The following is a 19943-nucleotide window of genomic DNA, read 5'->3' as shown; positions in this document are numbered from 1 at the left end:
CAAAGTGAGAACTGTCGCCGAGCACCCTGCCGAGGACGTCATTTCAGCCCGACTGATCTGCCACCCCGTCCAGGGAGAAACAGCATCTCTGCAGGCCTGGGCGTCACCGTGCCTTCTCCTCCCAAATCGAGGACGGCAGGCAGGAGCGTTTCCCAGGTGCTCCCAGACCCTGATCCGAGGCTCAGCCTCCGAGAGGCCGCCTGCCTCTTCAGAACCGCTGTGGCCGAGGAGAGATGAGCTAGGGCACAGGTGGAGACTTTAGGGTGATAGGACGATAGGGTAGGCTGTTGTGATGGAATAAAGAAAGGATTCAAAATGAACCTCCATCACTGTCCTAGAGAACATGGTCCCGCCCTGGAGCTTCAGCGTGCTGGAGATGGAGAGGCCGGGCCTGGAGGGGAGGCTCCCTGCCCGGCCTGCCTGAACATCCAGGGGTGGGGTGGCATCCCGACCCGGGTAGGGGCATCTGCTCTTGGTTGTTTGTGGGTGGGCAGTGGTGCACTCTGTCGGGAGGCGGCAGGGGTGGAGGGCAAGGCCCTGAGCTCTTCTGGGGGCTGGAGGGAGGGGACAGGACAGGACAGGACGGGAAGCTGGACCAGCCTGCAGGGTTCTGGGCGATTTGTGTGACGTGAGCTTCATTCTGGGAGTTCATTCACCGAGATGTGCCATCCCCGCTCACCTGTTCCTAATTTTGCTGAAACAGAAATCGTGAGCTGGGGGCATCTCTTCGAGCAGTGGCTGGTGGGTTTGCTGCAGGGGTTGGGGGGGGGGCAAGAAGCAGCCCCAGGGGAAGGGACAGCTGTGGTGGGCCTTTCTAGATGATCTGCTTTCAAGTTGAGTCTGGCCAGGGTGGGCTGGGGTGTCTGGTAAGTCCTCAGAATCCCCAGTGTGGCAGGAAGTCCTCTGCACCCTCCTGGATGCCCTTTTCCCTCAGGAGGACAAGCAGGCCCCCTTCAGAGACTTTGTGCCAGAAGCTCACAGGAGTAAATGTGGGTGTGGGGCTTGAAGGCTTTTTTTTTTTCAACCGAGAGGCACACTCCTCCAGCACCGCCTCGGGCTTCCGTGCTGGTCTGGGAGACCTCACACAGCAGACGTGAGGCCTGGGCTCTAGGAGGGAATAAGTGTGGTCTCATTTGAAGTGAGGTGTCGGGAAAGCCCTTTTTGAAGTGATGTTTGAGCTGAGACCCAAGGATGAGTTGGCTGGAGCCCGGCTGAGGTTGGGAGTGAGTCATTTCTCAGTGTGTCCCGGGACCTGCAGTGTTGACACTACTTGGATGTTTGTCAGAAATGCACGATCTCGGGCTTGGCCCCAGACCTGCTGAGTCAGAATGCATTTTAAGGAGATCCCAGGAGACTCATGCCTAGTGAATGCAAAGGCCCTGAGGCAGAAGTCAAAATTTATCCTCTTCTGAAATACAATCTGGAAACCAAGTTGCCCAGTGGAGTGTCAGGTAAACTCACCCTATATCGACTGTAGAGAGTAGACCCCTGGGAGAGAATCTACCCCAGGCTGGTTAGGGAGCTGATAGGTTGCTAAAGGAGACAGGTGAGTCAGCCGATGACAGTCCAGTGCAATCAGTGCCAGGGTAAAGATGTGCAGGCCACGGGAGCCCAGAGAGCAGGCACTGGCCCAGCCTGGGAGCCTGAGCAGCCCTTCAGAGAGGCTGACCCGGGAGCCACAAGGAAGAGGTGAACTTCCCAGGTTGAGGCAAAGCAGGTGCAGAGGGACAGAGGCGAGGGAGGGAAGCAGTGATGCGAAAGGAGGTGGAGCTGGACCTGGAAGAGGTGGGTGCCCTAAGTCAGGAGTTTGACCTTGTCCTAGAACTTTGCAGGGAACCCCTGATGGTTTTAAGCAGGAAAGTGCTGTGATCAGCTTGAGAGATTAATCATGGGAGTGCCAGGTAACATTTATTGGGCATCTAGCAAAAGCCAGACCCCGTGTCCAGCAGTTTGCCGGATTATCCCACTGCAAGTGATCTGCAAGGTGGGCGCTCTTGTGTTCACTTTCCAGCTGAAGAAAGGAAGGGGGCATGTGTCTGCAAATGCAAAGCTGGGGTGTGCTTCTCCCCCACCCCGGTTGTGCCATTGCATCTCCCTCGTAGACAACGCAGTCCAGTAGCAGGGGAGCCAGGGCCGGCTGCAAAGGAGGGTGGGCTGCATTTCTAGTACTGAGTGGGCTTTAGCAGTTAAGGGGTCTGCAGGAGCCGGCGCTGATGGGAGGTTGAGTGTGGGTGAGTGGACGCAAGAAGACTGGTATCACATCCAGTGTCTGAATCAACTTTTTGTTATTTAATTATGAAACATCTCAAGCATCCACAAAAACGGAGAGAATTGGCTACTCGGTGCCCTTTACTCATCATTCACCTAAAACAATTACCAAAATTTTGCTACATTTTCATATCCCCCCCTTTTTTGGCCACACCCACTGCATGTGGGGTCTTAGTTCCCCGACCAGGGATCGAACCTGTGTCCCCTGCATTGGAAGCACAGAGTCTTAACCACTGGGCCACCAGGGAAGTCCCTCATGTCCCCCCACCCCACCCCGCACCCCCCACCCCTATGACAGCCAAGACGTCGTTTCACCCCTGCACTGGAGAACGCATTGTCCTACAGGGCCTCGGTGCCTTTTCACAGCCACCAAAATAAGCCGTAATTCATCAGTACCCAGTCCAGATCCCCCAATTTTCTCAAACATCTTTTTGCACTTGGTCCGTTTGAATCATCAGCACTGCCTGCCTTGTAGTTTTGTCTCTTAAATCTCAGCTAGAGCACTTCTGTCACCTCTTTTTTCCGCACAACTGTCCCAGTTTCAGAAAAAAAAAAAGACGAGAGATCTCTTGGGTCACTTGTGTTTTGCACGAGTTTGAGGAATGTTCGATGGTCGTTGTCTTGGTGGTGTGTCTAGTAGGTATGGAAACTGGCGAGGTCCGGACGGAGGAAACAGTAGCAAGTCTTGTAAGATTGATGATCGGTGCCTTGGCCGCGTGCCTTCTAGGTGCCCAGGACCCAGCATCCGTTCTGAGTCATCAAAGCTGCAACCCAGGCTGACTCTGCTCTCAGGCTGTGTGGCTTTACATAAGTTACTTAACTCCTCTCAGAGTTTGTTTTCCTGTCTGTAAGGTAGAGACACAGCCTCCTTCGCAGGGTATTCGTAAGGATCCAGTGCAATAATGTGTGCACGGGTTTCCGCACAGAACATCAGCCACCCTGAAATGCGAAATCTGAGGCCTCTCCCCTTTTTGTTGGAACTGCTTATCTCTTTGTCTCTCCCGCCTGTTCTGATGGGCCAGGTAGACCCCAAATGGAGGGTGTGGGTCTGTGTGTGTATAAAACAGAATTCCTAATTCTGGCCTAGGGAATCAGATCGGCAGGGTTGCTGCGTACTTTCTGATTTCAAAAACTTCCAAATATGATCACATTTCACCTGAAACATAGGCAGGTCAGGTATTATGACCTCCATCACATAATAAAGGAGGTGGAGATCAGAGAGACAATAATTTGCCCAAAGTCACACAGTAAATTGAGAAGCCAGAACGAGAACTCAGAACCAGTATTGTTTTTACAGCACCAGCATCTCCCAAGGTGTGTTGGCAGAACACTCATGAAGGAGACTAATACATGCTTCATTAACATTGGATTCTGTTGGTAATTTGGCTTGGGAAATACTGGAACTAAAAGATGCTTCGATGGGGTTCTTGTTGAAGAAACTTGGAGCCTGTAAGGCACCAACGTGCTGGAGACTCCAGGAGCAGGTGGAACTTGCCCTGGCTTCTCTCCTGCGCGGATCCTCAGGGCTCCACCTTGACGCCCTCTCCTGGTGCCAAGCCTCGTTAGTGCATTTTACGAGAACACGTGAGCCCTTGGCTCGTTCCCCAGGCCCCGAGGAAGTACTGGTGCCTTCCTTCTCTTCTGTATCCATCCCCCTCAGTGTGGACCCACCCTAGGGTGAGGGATGTGGGCCAGGAAGTGCTCCAGGAGCCCAAGGACAAGCCTGACCCTTGAGCCCATCTTGGTGCACGTCAGTAGCAACGTTACAGGTGTATTTCCCCCGTCTTCAGAAGAGCCTTCAGCTGGAGCAAAGGAATTAAACCCTGAGAGGCACGTTACTGTGTCTCCTTGATTCCTATTATGATGAATCAGGTATTGAAAATGCATTCTCTGGCACCTGTACTAAGGTAAAACATCGCTCCTACTGTAAGTCTGTCCTGTTACCCACATGGCACTTGGCCAACTGTGCTAAGCACCGGCCTTGGGAAAGCTGAGGTGAGATTTGGGAGCCCCCAGGGCCGAGCACAGAATCAAACAGCATTTGAGTGAACCGGTGGAGAACCTCAGATCCTCGGGTCCACAGGCCTGAGGGCCAGGCAGAGAAGGGCTCCGCTGCCCTTACCTCCCCCTTCGGAGTCAGCCCCAGGCAGAATGAGCACAGTTCTCTAATTTGTCGTGTTCCCACCTTAGATTACGGAGATACTGGGGCAGAGAGAGGAGGACAAAGGACCACTTGTTGGCAAAGACTGAGAGAGGGCCTTTTAGAAAGCAGTGGCTGTGGCTTGGAGAAGAAATGTGGAAAACGAGCTTCTGTCTATTCCTTCTGGCGTTTCTCAAAAAAAGAAGTGTGAGCTCAGCTCAGGTTGGATTGAAAACTGATGCCTCTAGAGACTTAAAAGGCCTTCAAGCTCAGAGGTTGAAAAGTCCAGTGTTCAAGGGACCTGGGTGGTAAGTTATGTGCATGAAGGGGCTGGATGCGGGCGATAGGGAGTGGTGGTGACCAGGGCACACCTGAGATTCTGTGTCTCACCTGAAGGGGGCACTTGCTGCCTGTAGGACTCTGGGCCTGCTGTTGCCATTCTGATTTTTCAAGAAAAGCCAGATATTTTAAATGTGAAATCCCCTAATTTTTAAGGGTCGAGTCTAATTCAGATTATCGTTATCAATACTGTGTGGGCCAAAGAAAAGGCATCTCAGGGCTGGGCTTGGTTAGAAACTGCAGATCTAAATAAATCCTACCCCCCGACACACCTTTTTTTTTTTTTTTTTTTGCGCCATACGCGGGCCTCTCACTGTTGCGGAGCACAGGCTCCGGACGCGCAGGCTTAGAGGCCATGGCTCACGGGCCCAGCCGCTCAGCGCATATGTGGGATTTTTCCGGGGCGGGGCACGAACGCCTGTTCTTTACATCGGCAGGCGGACGCTCAACCACTGCACCACCAGGAAGGCCTCTCCTGATGGTGTTACAATCACAAGAAATCACTAGCACAGAGGATGCCCTGAGTGTAACAAAGGCTTAAAACTCGAGTTCTTTTAGGAAAGCGGAAGAGTTGAGTCTGGCGGTGGGATTTGGGCTGAGTTCTTAGGATTTGGGTGGGTTGCCAGCCGCACAACATGGTCTGTGCTTCAACGGCATTTGAACATGAGAATGGCCACCTGGCCGGGCAGAAGTGCTGCCTTTCATGGATTACCTCAGCACGTGCCCAGCGCAGCTGTACTTGTCAAAATCCTTCCTATTATTTCTCTGACCCGCCCCGGAAGCACACCCAACGGCCTTTTGGTCACCCCAAGGCTGATTTATAGGTCAGGGAAGGTCCCTGGGGGCGGGATTAGCTGGAGGCAAGCCCACCCACTTCTGCTGTTCCCACCAGAGCCTTGGCACTTCTAACTCCTGCCTTTTTAGGAAACTGAGGCCCAGAGAAGAGGCGGGCCTGGCCTAGGGCACTTCCAATCATTCAAAATTGCGAAGGGTCCGGAGCTACCGTCAGTGATTCTGTCTCAGCGCCTTGCGATGTCATTGCTGAATTAGCCCAGTCTCAGGCTCCTGATCCTCTGACCTCGTGGCTGCCAGGCTCCGCCCCCTCATGGCCCTGCAGACTGAAGGAGCTGATCAGATTGGGGTCTCTTCCTCCCCCTCAGCCCCTCCTTCCTGGCTCCCCTCCTCTGGGTTTGAAAACCAAAGGTGTGAAGAAGGAGCCTGTTGCTTTCAGAAAGGGGCTTTTACAATCACACTTGCCACATAGGAGGTCAGAGAAAGGTGGGCCTGGCTCTTCGGAAAGACTCTGAGAAAACTTCCCCAAAGGAGGCGAGATGGTATGGGAAGGGCCAGGCTGGAGGGAGGGCAGTGTCCTCCCATGAACCTCTCAAGGGGGCCCCGTTCATCCAAGCTGGCACCTGTGGCCCTTCCCTCCGGCCCTATGAGGCTCTGTTTTTAAGGAAGACATATGCGGGGGCAAAGGAGAGGGCCTTCCTATAAAACGGATGAAACGTGTGAGGGAGAGAAGACTCAGAAACCGGGCTTGTGAAAAGGAGGTGTTTAAGGCCAGCCCGAGTCCGTTCACATTCCAGAGAAGTCTAAGGAGGGCAATTTTTATGGGTTTTTAATTCTCCTGTGTGGGTTAGGAAGGGCTGCCTGGGATGGAGGGGGCGGGGTACAGCGTCCTAGGGAGCGCCAGGGAGTCACCGAAGTCACTGAAAATTCCTATCCCCGTGCCCACCGGTGTCACCAGGTCGGCAGGTGGCAGCACCTTGAGTAGGACTGGGGGGAAATCAGGCCCTTCATGTTTTGAGGGATTAAGCAGAAAGCTGCCAACCCATGGACACAGATTCTCGAGGAGGAAGGGCCCCCTGGTCGGGATCCAGTGTTCCAGCTGTAGCCTGCGAGCGTCAGTTGCGTGCTCTGAGTGGCTGAGGGCTGCAATCTCAGGGGCCTGAGCAGGGAGCACCCGGATGGGCCCATCCTCACTCTTGGGACCACGTCAGCCTTTACAGCTATCTGGACAGAAAAAGCAAATCCAAGTGGATACCAGTGTTATGGATTGAATGTTTCCCCCCGACATCTCTATGTTGAAACCCTACCTCCCAATGTGATGGCATTTGGGAGTGGGGCCTTTGGGAGGTAATTAGGTTTAGATGTGGTCCTGAGGGTGCGGCTGCCATGGTGGGATTAGTGTCCTCATAAGAAGAGAGAGGCCAGGGCCTCATCTCCATGTGCACTCACCAAGGAAAGCCCACGTAAGGACATAGCAAGAAGGTGGCCGTCTACAAGCCAGGAAGGGGGTCCTCACCAAGAACTGAATTGATTAGCACTTTGATCTTAGACCTCCAGCCTCCAGACTGTGAGTTATACCTGTCTGTTGTTTAAGCACCCAGTCTGCGGTGTTTTCTTATAGCTCCTGAGCCAACTAAGACAACCAGTATTATTGGTCTGACTGCACAATCCTCGTGCAGTGGGCCACTCAGACCCCAGGAGCTCATCAGATGGGTGCAAAGGCAGACGGACCCTCCGCCATGGGACTGTGGAAATCCTGCCTGGGGTGTCTTCTATTTCATTAAAAAAAAATTGTTATTTAGTTTTATTTTCACAATTCAAAGGCAGGAGGGACTAAAGAAGGGAGATGTTTGATTTTCAGCTAACTCCGCAGGTGAATGTCAGTGAGTCAAGAGACACAGGATTTCTCTCTACCCGGGTTTCTGGTATTAATACAATTTTAAGTGTCATTTCCACAGGTTTTTTTGTTTGTTTGTTCTGGTTCCCTGTCTATTTCCCTGTGATCCAGGGCTGTAACGTGTGAGCAGGATGAGAGCAGCTCAGACACGAGGGTCGATGCTGTGCCCTCCCTGAACTCTGAGACCCGGTGAGGGAGGTCTCCTGACCTCAGTGCCCCAGGTTTGGGGCTTTGAAAAACCCGGAACCTGGGAAGGTGTGTGGTGGTGACCACAGGCTCCCGACCACTTGCCTGTCGGGACAAATAATCTTGCTGGATGGTGGGCCCCATCTTGGAAAGTGAGGGGGGAGGGAGAGAGATGTGGCAAAGATGGGACCCACCACAGATAGATTTTGAGTGAAGGGAGGGAAGAAAAGGTTGAGAGAATTCACCTGGCCTGGGAGGGCACATAGATGGGGAAAAAAAGGCAAGAAGAAAAGACAGGAAAAAGGGAAAATCCTGCTTTCATAGAGCATTTTAGGACTGTTTGGAGAGCCATCTTTTATTTATTTATTTTTGCGGTACATGGGCCTCTCATTGTTGTGGCTTCTCCCATTCGGACGCGCAGGCTCAGTGGCCATAGCTAACAGGCCCAGCCGCTCCGCGGCATGTGAGATCCTCCCGGACCAGGGCACGAACCCGCATCCCCTGCATCGGCAGATGGACTCCCAACCACTGCGCCACCAGGGAAGCCCTGGAGAGGCATCTTTGATAAAAATCAGGGCAAACTCTCTTCTCTTTGCCATAACTTAATTGATTAGGACTTCAAGACAGACACAGTCAAAAAGGTTTTCAACAAAGTACCTCCATTGTCTACTTTAACATTAAGAAGCAGCCCTGCATCACCCTCACGGATGTGCCCCTGCAGGTGGGCCCTCCCTGGTCCAGGCCGCGGACACGGCCTCCTGGGAAGGAAGGGCCTGCAGGCTGCGCTGTGTGCACCTCATGTGGTTGACCAGGCCCACAAGTCCAAGTGTTAAGGGGGCGCGAGCCTTGGCGGACAGCCCCCAAGCCACCTCCGCCTTCTGCAGGGCTGTCCGCCAGGGCCACGGGAGCCCCTGGGGAGGGTTCTGAGCCAGCTGGGCCAGGGGAGCCAGGGTCCCCTCGACACTGGGGTGACAGGAAGCAGGGAGTATGGTGGACATTGGGGATTGAGCTGGCCCTGGAATCGGAGACTCCCCCGCTCCAGACTTGTCTGGGACCACTGAGCTTACTAACAGGGCAAACTCCCCATCCACTTCCAGCCCCATTTTTCTCAGCTATAAAACTAGAAAAAATACTGTCAATCCTACTCCCTTCACAGGATTGTCACGTAGACCAAAGCTAATGGGATACTGTTCGTTGAAAGCATTTTTGCAAAGTCAAGAAAGTGTGAGGAAATGTATGTCACCACCTCGGTCACTTTCCCCTGGGTACACTCTAGTTTGCCAATGTCTTTTTAAAAACGGAGCCCTGGGATTAAGAGGTACAAATTATTAGGTATGAAATAAGCTACAAGGATATACTGTACAACACGGGAAATATAGCCAATATTTTATAATAAATATCAATGGAGTATAACCTTTAAAAACTGTGAATCACTATACCGTACACCTGTAACATAATATTGTACATCAAATATACTTCAATTTAAAAAATAAAAATTAAATGTAAAAAAAATGAGCCCTGGGCTCTGGGTACCACCTGACCAGAGCATACCTCAGGGGGACACTCGGATTTGCATTTTTACTTTGTGAGATTCTCTTATCTGGTACCTGCTCAGATTTTCTTTTTGTTTTTAACTGAGAAGGGAGACTTCAGCTGTTAATTTGTATCTGTTGTCTTGTTAGTTTGTATCTATTAGTTTCTCATTAGATTGTATCTGTTCAGCCTGGGAAAATGTTTCTGAACATTGAGAGCTAACCTTCTTACAGGACTTTTTAACGTGCCTGAGTGAACTCTCTCCACGGCTTCTCACTTAATCCTCCCAACCTCCTACAAGATAGATATTCTGATTATGCCCATTTTAAAGGTGGAGAAACTGATGCTCAAGCAAGGCAAGCAACTTGCCCAAAGACACATGGCTAGTAGGTGGTGAAAACTAGGACTCAAGCCCAGATAATGTGATATGAGCCCACGCTGTCAATCTCTGGTGCCTTCCTGATTCTCACAGCATATCACCTAATGTGTCCTCAGTAAAGGTGAATAGCTGCCTTTGGTGTTTCATTCACGTGAATGATGAAAACAGGTTAGATAGGGTCTGACCAAGAAACAGCCCCATGGGACAGCACCAGAGACACCCCTCTCCCAGGATGGCCTCAGTCCCCAGCAGCAGCCTCTGAGCCTGTTGTCGAGTGGACTTCCAGCCCACATAAAGGCAGAAGAAGAGATGGGAACATTTAGTCAAGCAGTGCAATTAGAAACAAAAAGAAATTAAGTTATTTTGATGTGTGACTTTTTCTTGTTAATTTCAAATTGGCTCCCAATATACATCCACCTCCTAAATAATCCATCCTAGAATTTTACTGGAGAGCAACACCTATTTAGAGATTGTAATTTATGAACATTTTACTCTCATTTTCCCCCCTCTTGAAAATTAGGACATTTGCTTGTGTCTGGTTTTCTGGGATTGTTCATTTTCCTTAATCTCTTTCACTCACTCATTCACTCAACACATTTATTGAGCACCTGCCATGTGCCAGGCACTGGGCTAGGCACGAGCGGGAGTCAGACAGGCATCCAGCAATTCTGCTTTCACATCAGGGGTAACAGGTGTGTTTGGTCTGGGCCTGGAGATGTGAACTCCCAAAGGGGCAGCTGCCTGCCCTCCTGCTGTGGCCTTCCTGCTGAGAACTCTGCTGCCCCTCTGCCCGGGAATATTCCTGACCTGGCTGCCCCAGACACAGCCCTACAGTCCTTTTGCTATTCTTTGCATTGGGGGTGAACCTCAGGTCTCTCTGAGCTTTGTCTCTCTGATGCTTTTAGGGAAATCTGTTCCTCTTGCCTTCACTTAAAGTCATCTTCCTTTCTGACTTTCAGCTTCTGTCTTTTGTCTCTTTAAAATTTGAAATCCTCAGAAGCATCCAAGATGTTTGAGTGTTTCAGGTGACTCATCTTCCCGTTCCTGTGGTGGTTTCTGTTTTATTAGTTGGGATTTAAAGAGGAGGAGCAGATCTTGAGCAATGAGGAGGCCTCTCCGCCCTTCGGAAGGGAGCCGACTCCAACATGTGAGAGCGCTGCTTCCGGGGTTGCGGGGCTCTGCCGGGGTTTACAGATGTGGAGAAGCACAAGACTTTATCTGCTCTGCCTCACAGAGTTTTCTCCAGACCTCACTGAGCTGTCTCGAGGGTCACATGTGGTAAATAGACAGAGGAGGTCAGCGCTGAACGGACAGCTCTCCCGGATCCTGCGGAGTCTCTCCAGAAAAACCGGACTGAGCAGAGACGCCCTAGTGACGAGATGCTAATTTTGCATGTCTCTTTCCCAGGGTGCTCAGCAGTGCTTCTGATTCTTGTTGTTAAATACATTTATGCTATTTATTGATAAATAGGTGCTTGGGGGGAATCGTTAGAGGATGCATGTCATACATACTGTAAATGTTGTCATTCATAAATGCCAACTGGAATATCACCATAAGGTAAAAATGAATAGTTTCTTGGGCTTTAAATACTGTACGCAGCTAGTTTTGAAACCGGCTGGTCCGAAGGTAGTGAGTTATCTCAATTGATTGTCTACAGTCAGTTACAGATCGAACTCCTCGTTCTACTCTTTCCCCCCTTCTCACTACTGCACTTGACTAGTCTTTTGCACAGCTGCCCCCCTTCTAGGTGTTAGATATGTTGCTCTTGTTTTTATCTTAATGTGAAAAATTTGAAAGATAACACCATCTTATCACTGAGATAAGAGGTGGAAATACAAAAAAGAATTTTAGAATAGCCCTTTCTCTGAAGAAGCTGACAATAAATTTGGGGAATCCCATCACAGAATCCTCCTCTTCCCCGACACACACATATAGATATAGTAAAGATAGTATATATTCTCAGAGGGCAAGGAAAGGAAATGGGGTAATGGGGTGGGGGTGGGGTGAACAAGGATTTTATTTTTCCCACTTTTTAGCGGAGTGGGGTTTTATCTAATTTTTACATTCTTTAAATCATTTGCAAAAAAGAGGAAATCGTCTTTAAAGATATGTAAGGATTTTTCAGTGTTTTGAATATCAACAGGATGAGAGATTAATATTTGATAATAGTCACAACACTTAATAGACAAAATTAAGAGACATTTCAAAGTCAACAATACTGTTAAGTTCTGAAGATAGAGATATGAACATTCTCAAAACATGTTGGGGGAGGAAAAACCAAGTCCAAGAGTCTGGAAATAGAGAAGAGAATGGGAGAAGGGCAGAATATACTGTGGGACTCCTGGGTGGGGCCTTGGAGCCACTCTCATCTTGGTTCTGCCTTTACTCTCTCGTGTAACCTTGAGAAAGCCATTCAGCCCTCTTCTTCCATCTGAAACTGGGGGTCATAACAGTGATCTTCCTAGCCCTTTGCTAGATGGAAATGTAAATTCCTAACAGCATCGGAAGCAAGGCATAGTACTGGGTAACTGTCACAGATGTGTGCATAATAAAGGAGACTATTTGGTTTGTCCTTACAGGTGCAGGCGACCCAAGGTGCGTTGAGAACACGTTGGATTTCTCTGGCGCTTCCACTAGAACCATCTCGTTTAGTTGACCTCACAGAGAGGTAAGGCGGTGTTAGGAGTACCACCGTCAGGAAGCCAGGGTTCCCTGTGTGGGTTCTCAGTCTGGATCCTGTGCCCTTTGTCGTGCACCCGACTGCTTAGCCCTCTGTAATGGGCATACCCTTAGAAGGCGAACCGCCTTAATCACAGTGGACTGTTCAAGCCAATTGATGATGCTATGATCACACACCAGCACTTGACACACGACTGTTTTATCTGAGGAATAATGATAATAAGCGATCTTGCAAGAGAATAACAGCCGATGGCCACAGTCAATGTTCTGTATGTGCCAAAGAAAACCCTTACGTTCGTTTTGTATTTTATAAGGTGCAAGGTATCTTCAAATATTATTTGTTTTATTTAATATTCTTTGCAACCCAGTCAGGAGAGATGGCAGACATTATCATTTTACAAATGAGGAAACTGAATTTCTGAGAGGTCACACGGGCAGCTCAAGGTCAGCCAGAGTTCATAGTTCATGACTTGCAGGACCAGAAAAATCCTATCTTTCTTCTTCAAGAGTTCTCCCTGCCACCGCATGATGAAAAACGGACAACAAAACAATGGCAATAAATCCATGAAACCAATTGCTGTGGTGTCCTGGTCAATAGAAGCACTGCAAAAAAATGAAAAATTTTAAAAAAAGGTAGATACATGGACAGATAATAAATGAGAAACGGACAACAAAACAATGGCAATAAATCCATGAAACCAATTGCTGTGGTGTCCTGGTCAATAGAAGCACTGCAAAAAAATGAAAAATTAAAAAAAAAAGATAGGTAGATACATGGACAGATAATAAATGAGACAGACGGACAAGGAGAGAGGGAGAGAGGTAAGTACTTGATGGAATAGTGTGACATGGACATGAAGAAGCGAAGAAACTTGAGAGCAGAGTCAGTTTCTCCGACCTTAGGAAGCTCTCATTCCACAGGTGAGGGGACTCCACAATCCCATCAGTCTTGATGACATATGTATACTGTCTCCAGAAGATTCCTAACCATGTGATAATAACTGCAAAACAATAATGAATGGCCAACGAAACAATGAGGCCAGCCTAGATCCATACAATAACTCGAGAAAGGAAAGAGTTTGGGGTTAGTTCTTTCGTAAGACTTGTGCGACTAAGATAGGATAGCCAGATAAAATACAAGATGCCTAGTCAAATTTGAATTTCAGATAACAAGTCTTAGTATATAAGTATACCCCCAGTATTGCAAGGTATACCCTGCTATCATTGCAGACACCACAGTTTGAAGCCAAAATATCCTTGATTTTGCAAAAGCCCGCATTTCCGCCCCCGCCAATACCCAAATCTTTACGTTTTATTAGAAAAGCAAAGCTTAGTGGACCCAGGGCTTAAGCCAGTACAATGAACCTCTTGCTCTCTCTCCTTCACACCTCAGGCACCCAAACCTCTGGCTCTCCTTTTTCTCAAGGAACAATCCAGAGACAAGGGGACCTCTTTTCCGGCGTCCTCCCTGCAGACTCATGAACGGGGCATCTGTTGCGGTCCATTAGTCATCCTCGCCGGCAGACGGGCGTGCACAGTGCATTTTATGGTGTGTTTAAGAAACGGACTTTGTATTTGGCTGTCCTGTAAGATATAAAAGACAAAGAGAAAAAGAAAAGCTTTTAAGACTAATTCTCCATTTCCCTCAGGCGGTATAAAAGGCTAGTCAAGTGAAGCAGTGGGAGTGGAGAAGGAACAAAGAAATCTGTAACTGGCTGTGATCAATTAATTGTAAACACCACTGCACGCGGACCAGCCGACTCAACTAATTCCACCGCTGCTTATATAAAGCTCTAGAATTCCACCTCTTCTACGCTTATGGTGATTACCTATAGCCCGGGGGGGGGGGGGGTGTCTTTTTAAACGCACAAACATACACCTCATATATCAACCGTATATTTAAAACATAAAACCATTAAGCATATGAACTTCGTCAAGAAAGGAGGCTTTTCCTCTTCAGTGGAATGCAAACAGCTCCGGGCGGCCCTGCTAGAGCATTGTGGGTGATTTGCATGCAAAACGAGCCGCGGCCAAGGCGCCGAACCGCGAAGGTGGGTCCTGGCGGGTCTGTGAAGCGTGGGGAGCCCCCTGGTTTGTCTTAAGTCTCAAAGGGCCGGGGCATTTGCGTGGGGCGGCCTCGCGCGGGCAGGTTCCGCTTCCCGGACCCCACGCCCCGCGTCTCGGGCTGGGATACAGGGAAATCGCCCGGGACGCACTGCGGGGCTTCACCCTCCCGAGCCGGGGTCTTCGGCCAGGAAGCCGAGCCGCCCCGGGCTCCCGACCTCCTGCCCGGGCGGCGGGGAGCTCCCGGCGCGCTGCGCCCCGCAGTCTCCGTGGTCGTTGCCTCCTGTTCTCCGCAAGCGCTTTTGTTTTTAGGAGAAATGGGGACTGTCTGCTCTCCGGGAGGGAGATGGGGGGGTCCCTGTCCTCACAGAAGGGGAAACAGTGAATTTCGTCCCTGGCGGCTAAAACAAAAAATGTGTTTAATTAGCAGTGAGTTTTAAAAAATGATGCCTGGGAGAAATAAGGCGCGTGGTAACTGGGGGCAGGAGACCGGGGCTGGGAACTTGCCTGGCTTTTCTCCCGCAGAGCGGCCCCAGGGTCCTGGACCTCCAGCCCCGCACCACTGGCTGCACGGTCTTTTCAAAGTGCAAGTCCTTTTCCCCGTAGCTTTGAGGAGGGCGGGAGGGGGTCTTGTCGTACAGAAGCGAACAGTGAGAGCTGGGCGCGCAGGGCAGCTTTGGGGCAAGTCACCACTGTCAGGCAGTATCAGGGACCAACTACTGGACCCCCGGAGCAGGTCATTTTGAACACTTCTCTCTGTGCGTCAAAATTATTTTCAGTAATACTCATGTAATAATCAGTAATAATCATTGTTTCCTCTATTCGTCCTTTAGTTGTAAAACAAGCAATTAACAATTTGAAAAAAGGAAGAAATGTCCATTTTAAAGATTTTGCCAAATTCAGTAAGATAAGTTCATGTATGAATTAAGATTTGCACTTACCAAATACAAATATTATGCGGTGCAGTTCCCGCTGTGTCCCTGCTTTAAATAGTGTGTTTAAAATTTTATATTAAACAAATTCAAATTTAAAACCAATTTAAATCAATTTATTTGAAATTAAACTTTAAAATTTATTTAAATTAATTTAATTTTCAATTAAACTTTAAATAAATGAAAATTCCAAGTGGTGACATACAATGAAGTAACTCAACTTTTCTGAAGAATCACTGTTCTCTGGTGTTTTGGGTTTTCTTCCCCCTTTTTAAAATAGACTTTATTTTTAAGGCGGTTTTAAGTTCACAGCAAAATTGAGCAGTATATACAGAGACTTCCCATGGACTGGCTGCGACCACATAGGTACAGCCTCCCAACACTATCAACATCCTGAACCAGAGTGGTACATTTGTTACAACCCACAAATTTACACATCATTATGACCCAAAGTCCATAGTTTGCATTAGGGTTCACTCTTGGTGTTGTATGTTCCATGGGTTGGGATAAATGTTAAATGACATGTATCAATCATTATAATATACAGAGTCGTTTCACTGCCCTAAAAATCCTCTGTGCTCCAGTATTCATCCCTCCCTCCCGCCTAACTCCTGGCAACCAGTGATCCTTTTACTGTCTACATAGACTTGCCTTTCCAGAATGATGTATAATTGGAATTATACAGCATATAGGCTTTCACATTGGCGTCTCTCCCTTAGTAATATGCCTTTAAGTTTCTTCCATGGTTTTTCATGGCTTGATAGCTTATTTCTTTTTAGTGCTGACTAATATTTCATTGTTTGAATATGCCACAGTTTATCCATTTACCTACAGAGGGACATTTTCCAAGTTTTGACAATTATGAATAAAGCTGCTATAAACATCTGTGTGCAGGTTTTTGTGTGGACATAAGTGTTCAGCTCCTTTGGATAAATACCAAGGAGCATGATGTTGGATCACATAGTTAGAGTATGTTTATTTTTGTAAGAAATTGCCAAAAAAAAAAAAAAAGAAAAAAGTAATCACCAAACTCTTCCAAAGTTGATGTACCATTTTGCATTCCCACCAGCAGTGAATGAGAATTCCTGTTGCTTCACATCCTCACCAGCATTTGGTGTTGTCAGTGTTTTGGATTTGGACCATTCTAACAGGTGTGTAGTAGTGCCTTGCTGTTTTAATTTGCAATTCTCTAATGACGTACAATGTTGAGCATCTTTTCATATATGCTTATTTGCCATGAGTATATCTTCTTTGGTGAGGTGTCTGTTTGGGTCTTTTCCCATTTAAAAATTGAATTGTTTACTTATTGTTGGACTTTAAGAGTTGGACTTTGGATAGCAGTCCTTTATCAGATGAATGTCTTTTGCAAATATTTTCTCCTAGCCTATGGCTGGTCTCCTCATTCTCTTGATAGTGTCTTTCCCAGAGCAGTTTTTAATTTTAATGAAGTCCAGCTTATCAATGATTTGTTTCATGGATCATGCCTTTGATGTTGTGTCTAAAAAGTCATCACCATCCTTAAGGTCACCTAGATTTTCTTCCTGTCTTATCCTCTAGGAGTTTTATAGTTTTGCATTTTGCATTTAGGTCTATGATCCTTTCTTTAAAACATTGAAATGTAGTTGATTTACAATGTTGTGTTAGTTTCTGGTATACAGCAAAATGATTCATACATATATTAGATTATTTTCATTATTTATTACAAGGTATTGAATATAGTTCCCTGTGCTATACAGTAGGACCTTGTTGTTTATCTATTTTATATATAGTACTATGTATCTGCTAATCCCGAACTCCTTATTTATCCCTCACCCCACTTTCCCCTTTGGTAACCGTAAGTTTGTTTCCTATGTCTGTGAGTCTGTTTCTGTTTTGTAAATAGTTCATTTGTATCCGTTTTTTTAGGCTCCACATATAAGTGATATCATATGATATTTGTCTCTCTCTGTCTTACTTCACTTAGTATGATCATCTCTAGGTCCATCTAGGATCCATTTATTATTTTTTTTTTTTTTCGGTACGCGGGCCTCTCACTGTTGGGGCCTCTCCCGTTGCGGAGCACAGGCTCCGGACGCGCAGGCTCAGCGGCCATGGCTCACAGGCCCAGGCGCTCCGCGGCATGTGGTATCTTCCTGAACCGGGGCACGAACCCGTGTGCCCTGCATCGGCAGGCGGACGCTCAACCACTGCACTACCAGGGGAGTCCGAAACTGCACTTTAAATTGTGAAATGTAATTTGCTCTGAGGGCATCTCCTGGATACACCGGTAGCCACTTATATGTAATTGAGACCCTCACAAAAACACCTTCTCCCTAACAATTTAATCACAAGGCAGCAATCAACATATTGTGACTGTTGGCAATCAATCGACTGCTTTAGAACCCTATTTTCCTCAAATGTAAAAGGAGGAATTGGTCTAGAGCCCTCTAAAATGCATCTCTAAAATTATGTGCTTCCGATATGATTTAAAAGTCTTCATTATGGCTTTATTGACATATTCACACACCATAAAATTCATCCTTTTAACGTGTACAGTTCAGGCCATTGTATTCATGGAGTTACGCAACGTCACCACTACCTAATTTTAGGACATCATCATTATCCACCCTCCCCCCCAAAAAACCCCATATTTACTAGTGGTCACTCCCCCTGCTCCCTAGCAACCATGAATCTACTGTCTCTATAGATTTGCCTATTCTGAACATTCATATAAACGTAATCATACAATATATAGGCTTTTGTGTCTGGCTTCTTTCACCGTTTTCAAGGTTCTGCCATGCTGTGTCAGGCATCGGCAATCCATTCCTTTCTATGGCAGAATGATATTCCACTGTATGGACATACCGCATTTCGTTTCTGTATTCAGCAGTTGATGGACATTTGGGTTTTACTGTTATACTAATACTGCTGTGAACACCTAGGTAGAAGTTTCCAGTGTGAATTTAAGTGGTTCTTTATTTTGGCAGACCTTGATATGCTATGTGCGTCAGTAGGTTGCAGGAGATAAAAGACTCCACGTCTGCTCTTCAAAATAAGAGGATAGCCCACGGGGAGGCATAGACTGAAATACTGATACCTATTTGTTGAGTGATTGAAGACAAAGATGTAGTGCAAAAGAATCAAATGATGGTAAATGGTCAGACTGCCCTCCTCAGGTGTGGATGATCCAAATAGATTCCATACCAGATGGGTAAATCATTAAATCTTAATAACCCATGAGTACCATGAATGGAAAAACGGAAGAGAGAATGAGGAAAGTGTTCAGAAAAACTCCCTGTTGCATGCACAATTTATGGGAGATCCAGAGCCTCACAGTATAACTCCTGGAGCATCTCAGTATAGTCTATACTATAGTCTCTGTATGAATGGCACCCCCTGGAGTTGTGCAGTGCACAGCCTGCCCAGCCATACGCTGTGGCCATGGGGAAGGTCATCCTGGAAAGGCTCGCATTCTCAACAGGCTCGCCCTGTTTGCCACGCCTGCACAGCAAGAACCTAAAAAGCATAGGGCCAATACCAAGGATTACATTTTGTATTTTAATTAAAATATGACTTCCCTGAAGTCTGATTTCTTTCATAGCCTATGTACCTTTGCTACTTTGCATAGTGTAATCTAACCTTGCTCTGAAATGACATCTTCCATTCCTCACTTTCAGATTTTCAACCAAGACAATATTGTATATATGTATATGCATGTGTATATATTTTCCAATAAGAATGTATAATATAATATAGAATGTTATAATAAATTATATAGAATATAAGATATAATATGAAACATATAATATAACAAAATAATTCTATGTAATATACTTACCTATAAATGTATAAATATTTAAATATATTTATGAATATATTAGTATATATTAGATATTATATGTACTATACTACATAATAATTAGAATCTAATATATTCTAGTAAGAAGCAAGATGTAATTACTTTAATTAATCGTACTCATAAGCTCACCTTAGTGCTACAAGGAAAGAATGATCATTTACTTCAAGGGTACATTGTACATATTCCTGTCCGATAGGAAGAAATCACTAAGTACAGCATGAAACTAATCTTTCTACAAGTTCATTTAAAAAATTCAAATATTGTAATTAGAACATTGCCCAGGGATCCAATTCAAACTTAATGATACTTGCTAGCAGGCTCTGATGTTTTAACTGAGGTGATAATTACGCTACAGACGATTGATGTGCTAATTAGCTGCTACCTGTGTCACATCTGATAGCACTAAACAAACCAAACAAACCTTCCTCAGCAACCCACAGCCTCATCACCCCAGGTCACGGAAACTTGCCACGATCTGCGTCATGAGGATATTTATTCAAAGTGCAATACAGACTTACTGGCAAGACGCAAGAGCGAGCTGTGCACAGGAAAGGAGAAAGAGCATGGAAGAGGTATCTGCAGCATCAAACAGAGAGGGTGTGGGTGGGAGGTGCTGTGTGTGCGCAGACGTGGGTTGTTATCACCAAGGGAAGTCAGGCCACCAGAGCGATGCAAGGTTTGAAATGTAAACAGCATTCAGAAACGTGCCCACTCGATTTTCCACCGGAGAGGACAGTATGGAAAGGGAGAGGAAGAAAGAGTAACTTTCCCATGGAGAAAACTGACAAACCCGACCTCCATCAGGTGATCAAGGTTAAATCAACAGTGATAAGTCATAGTGACAGTACGTGACCGTGATACAATATAATGATGGCACATCACTTCGGAGGTCTTTC

The sequence above is a fragment of the Phocoena phocoena genome, chromosome 9, assembly GCF_963924675.1.
Source record: "Phocoena phocoena chromosome 9, mPhoPho1.1, whole genome shotgun sequence".
Taxonomy (NCBI): domain Eukaryota; kingdom Metazoa; phylum Chordata; class Mammalia; order Artiodactyla; family Phocoenidae; genus Phocoena; species Phocoena phocoena.
Note: the sequence above shows the minus strand (reverse complement) of the source record.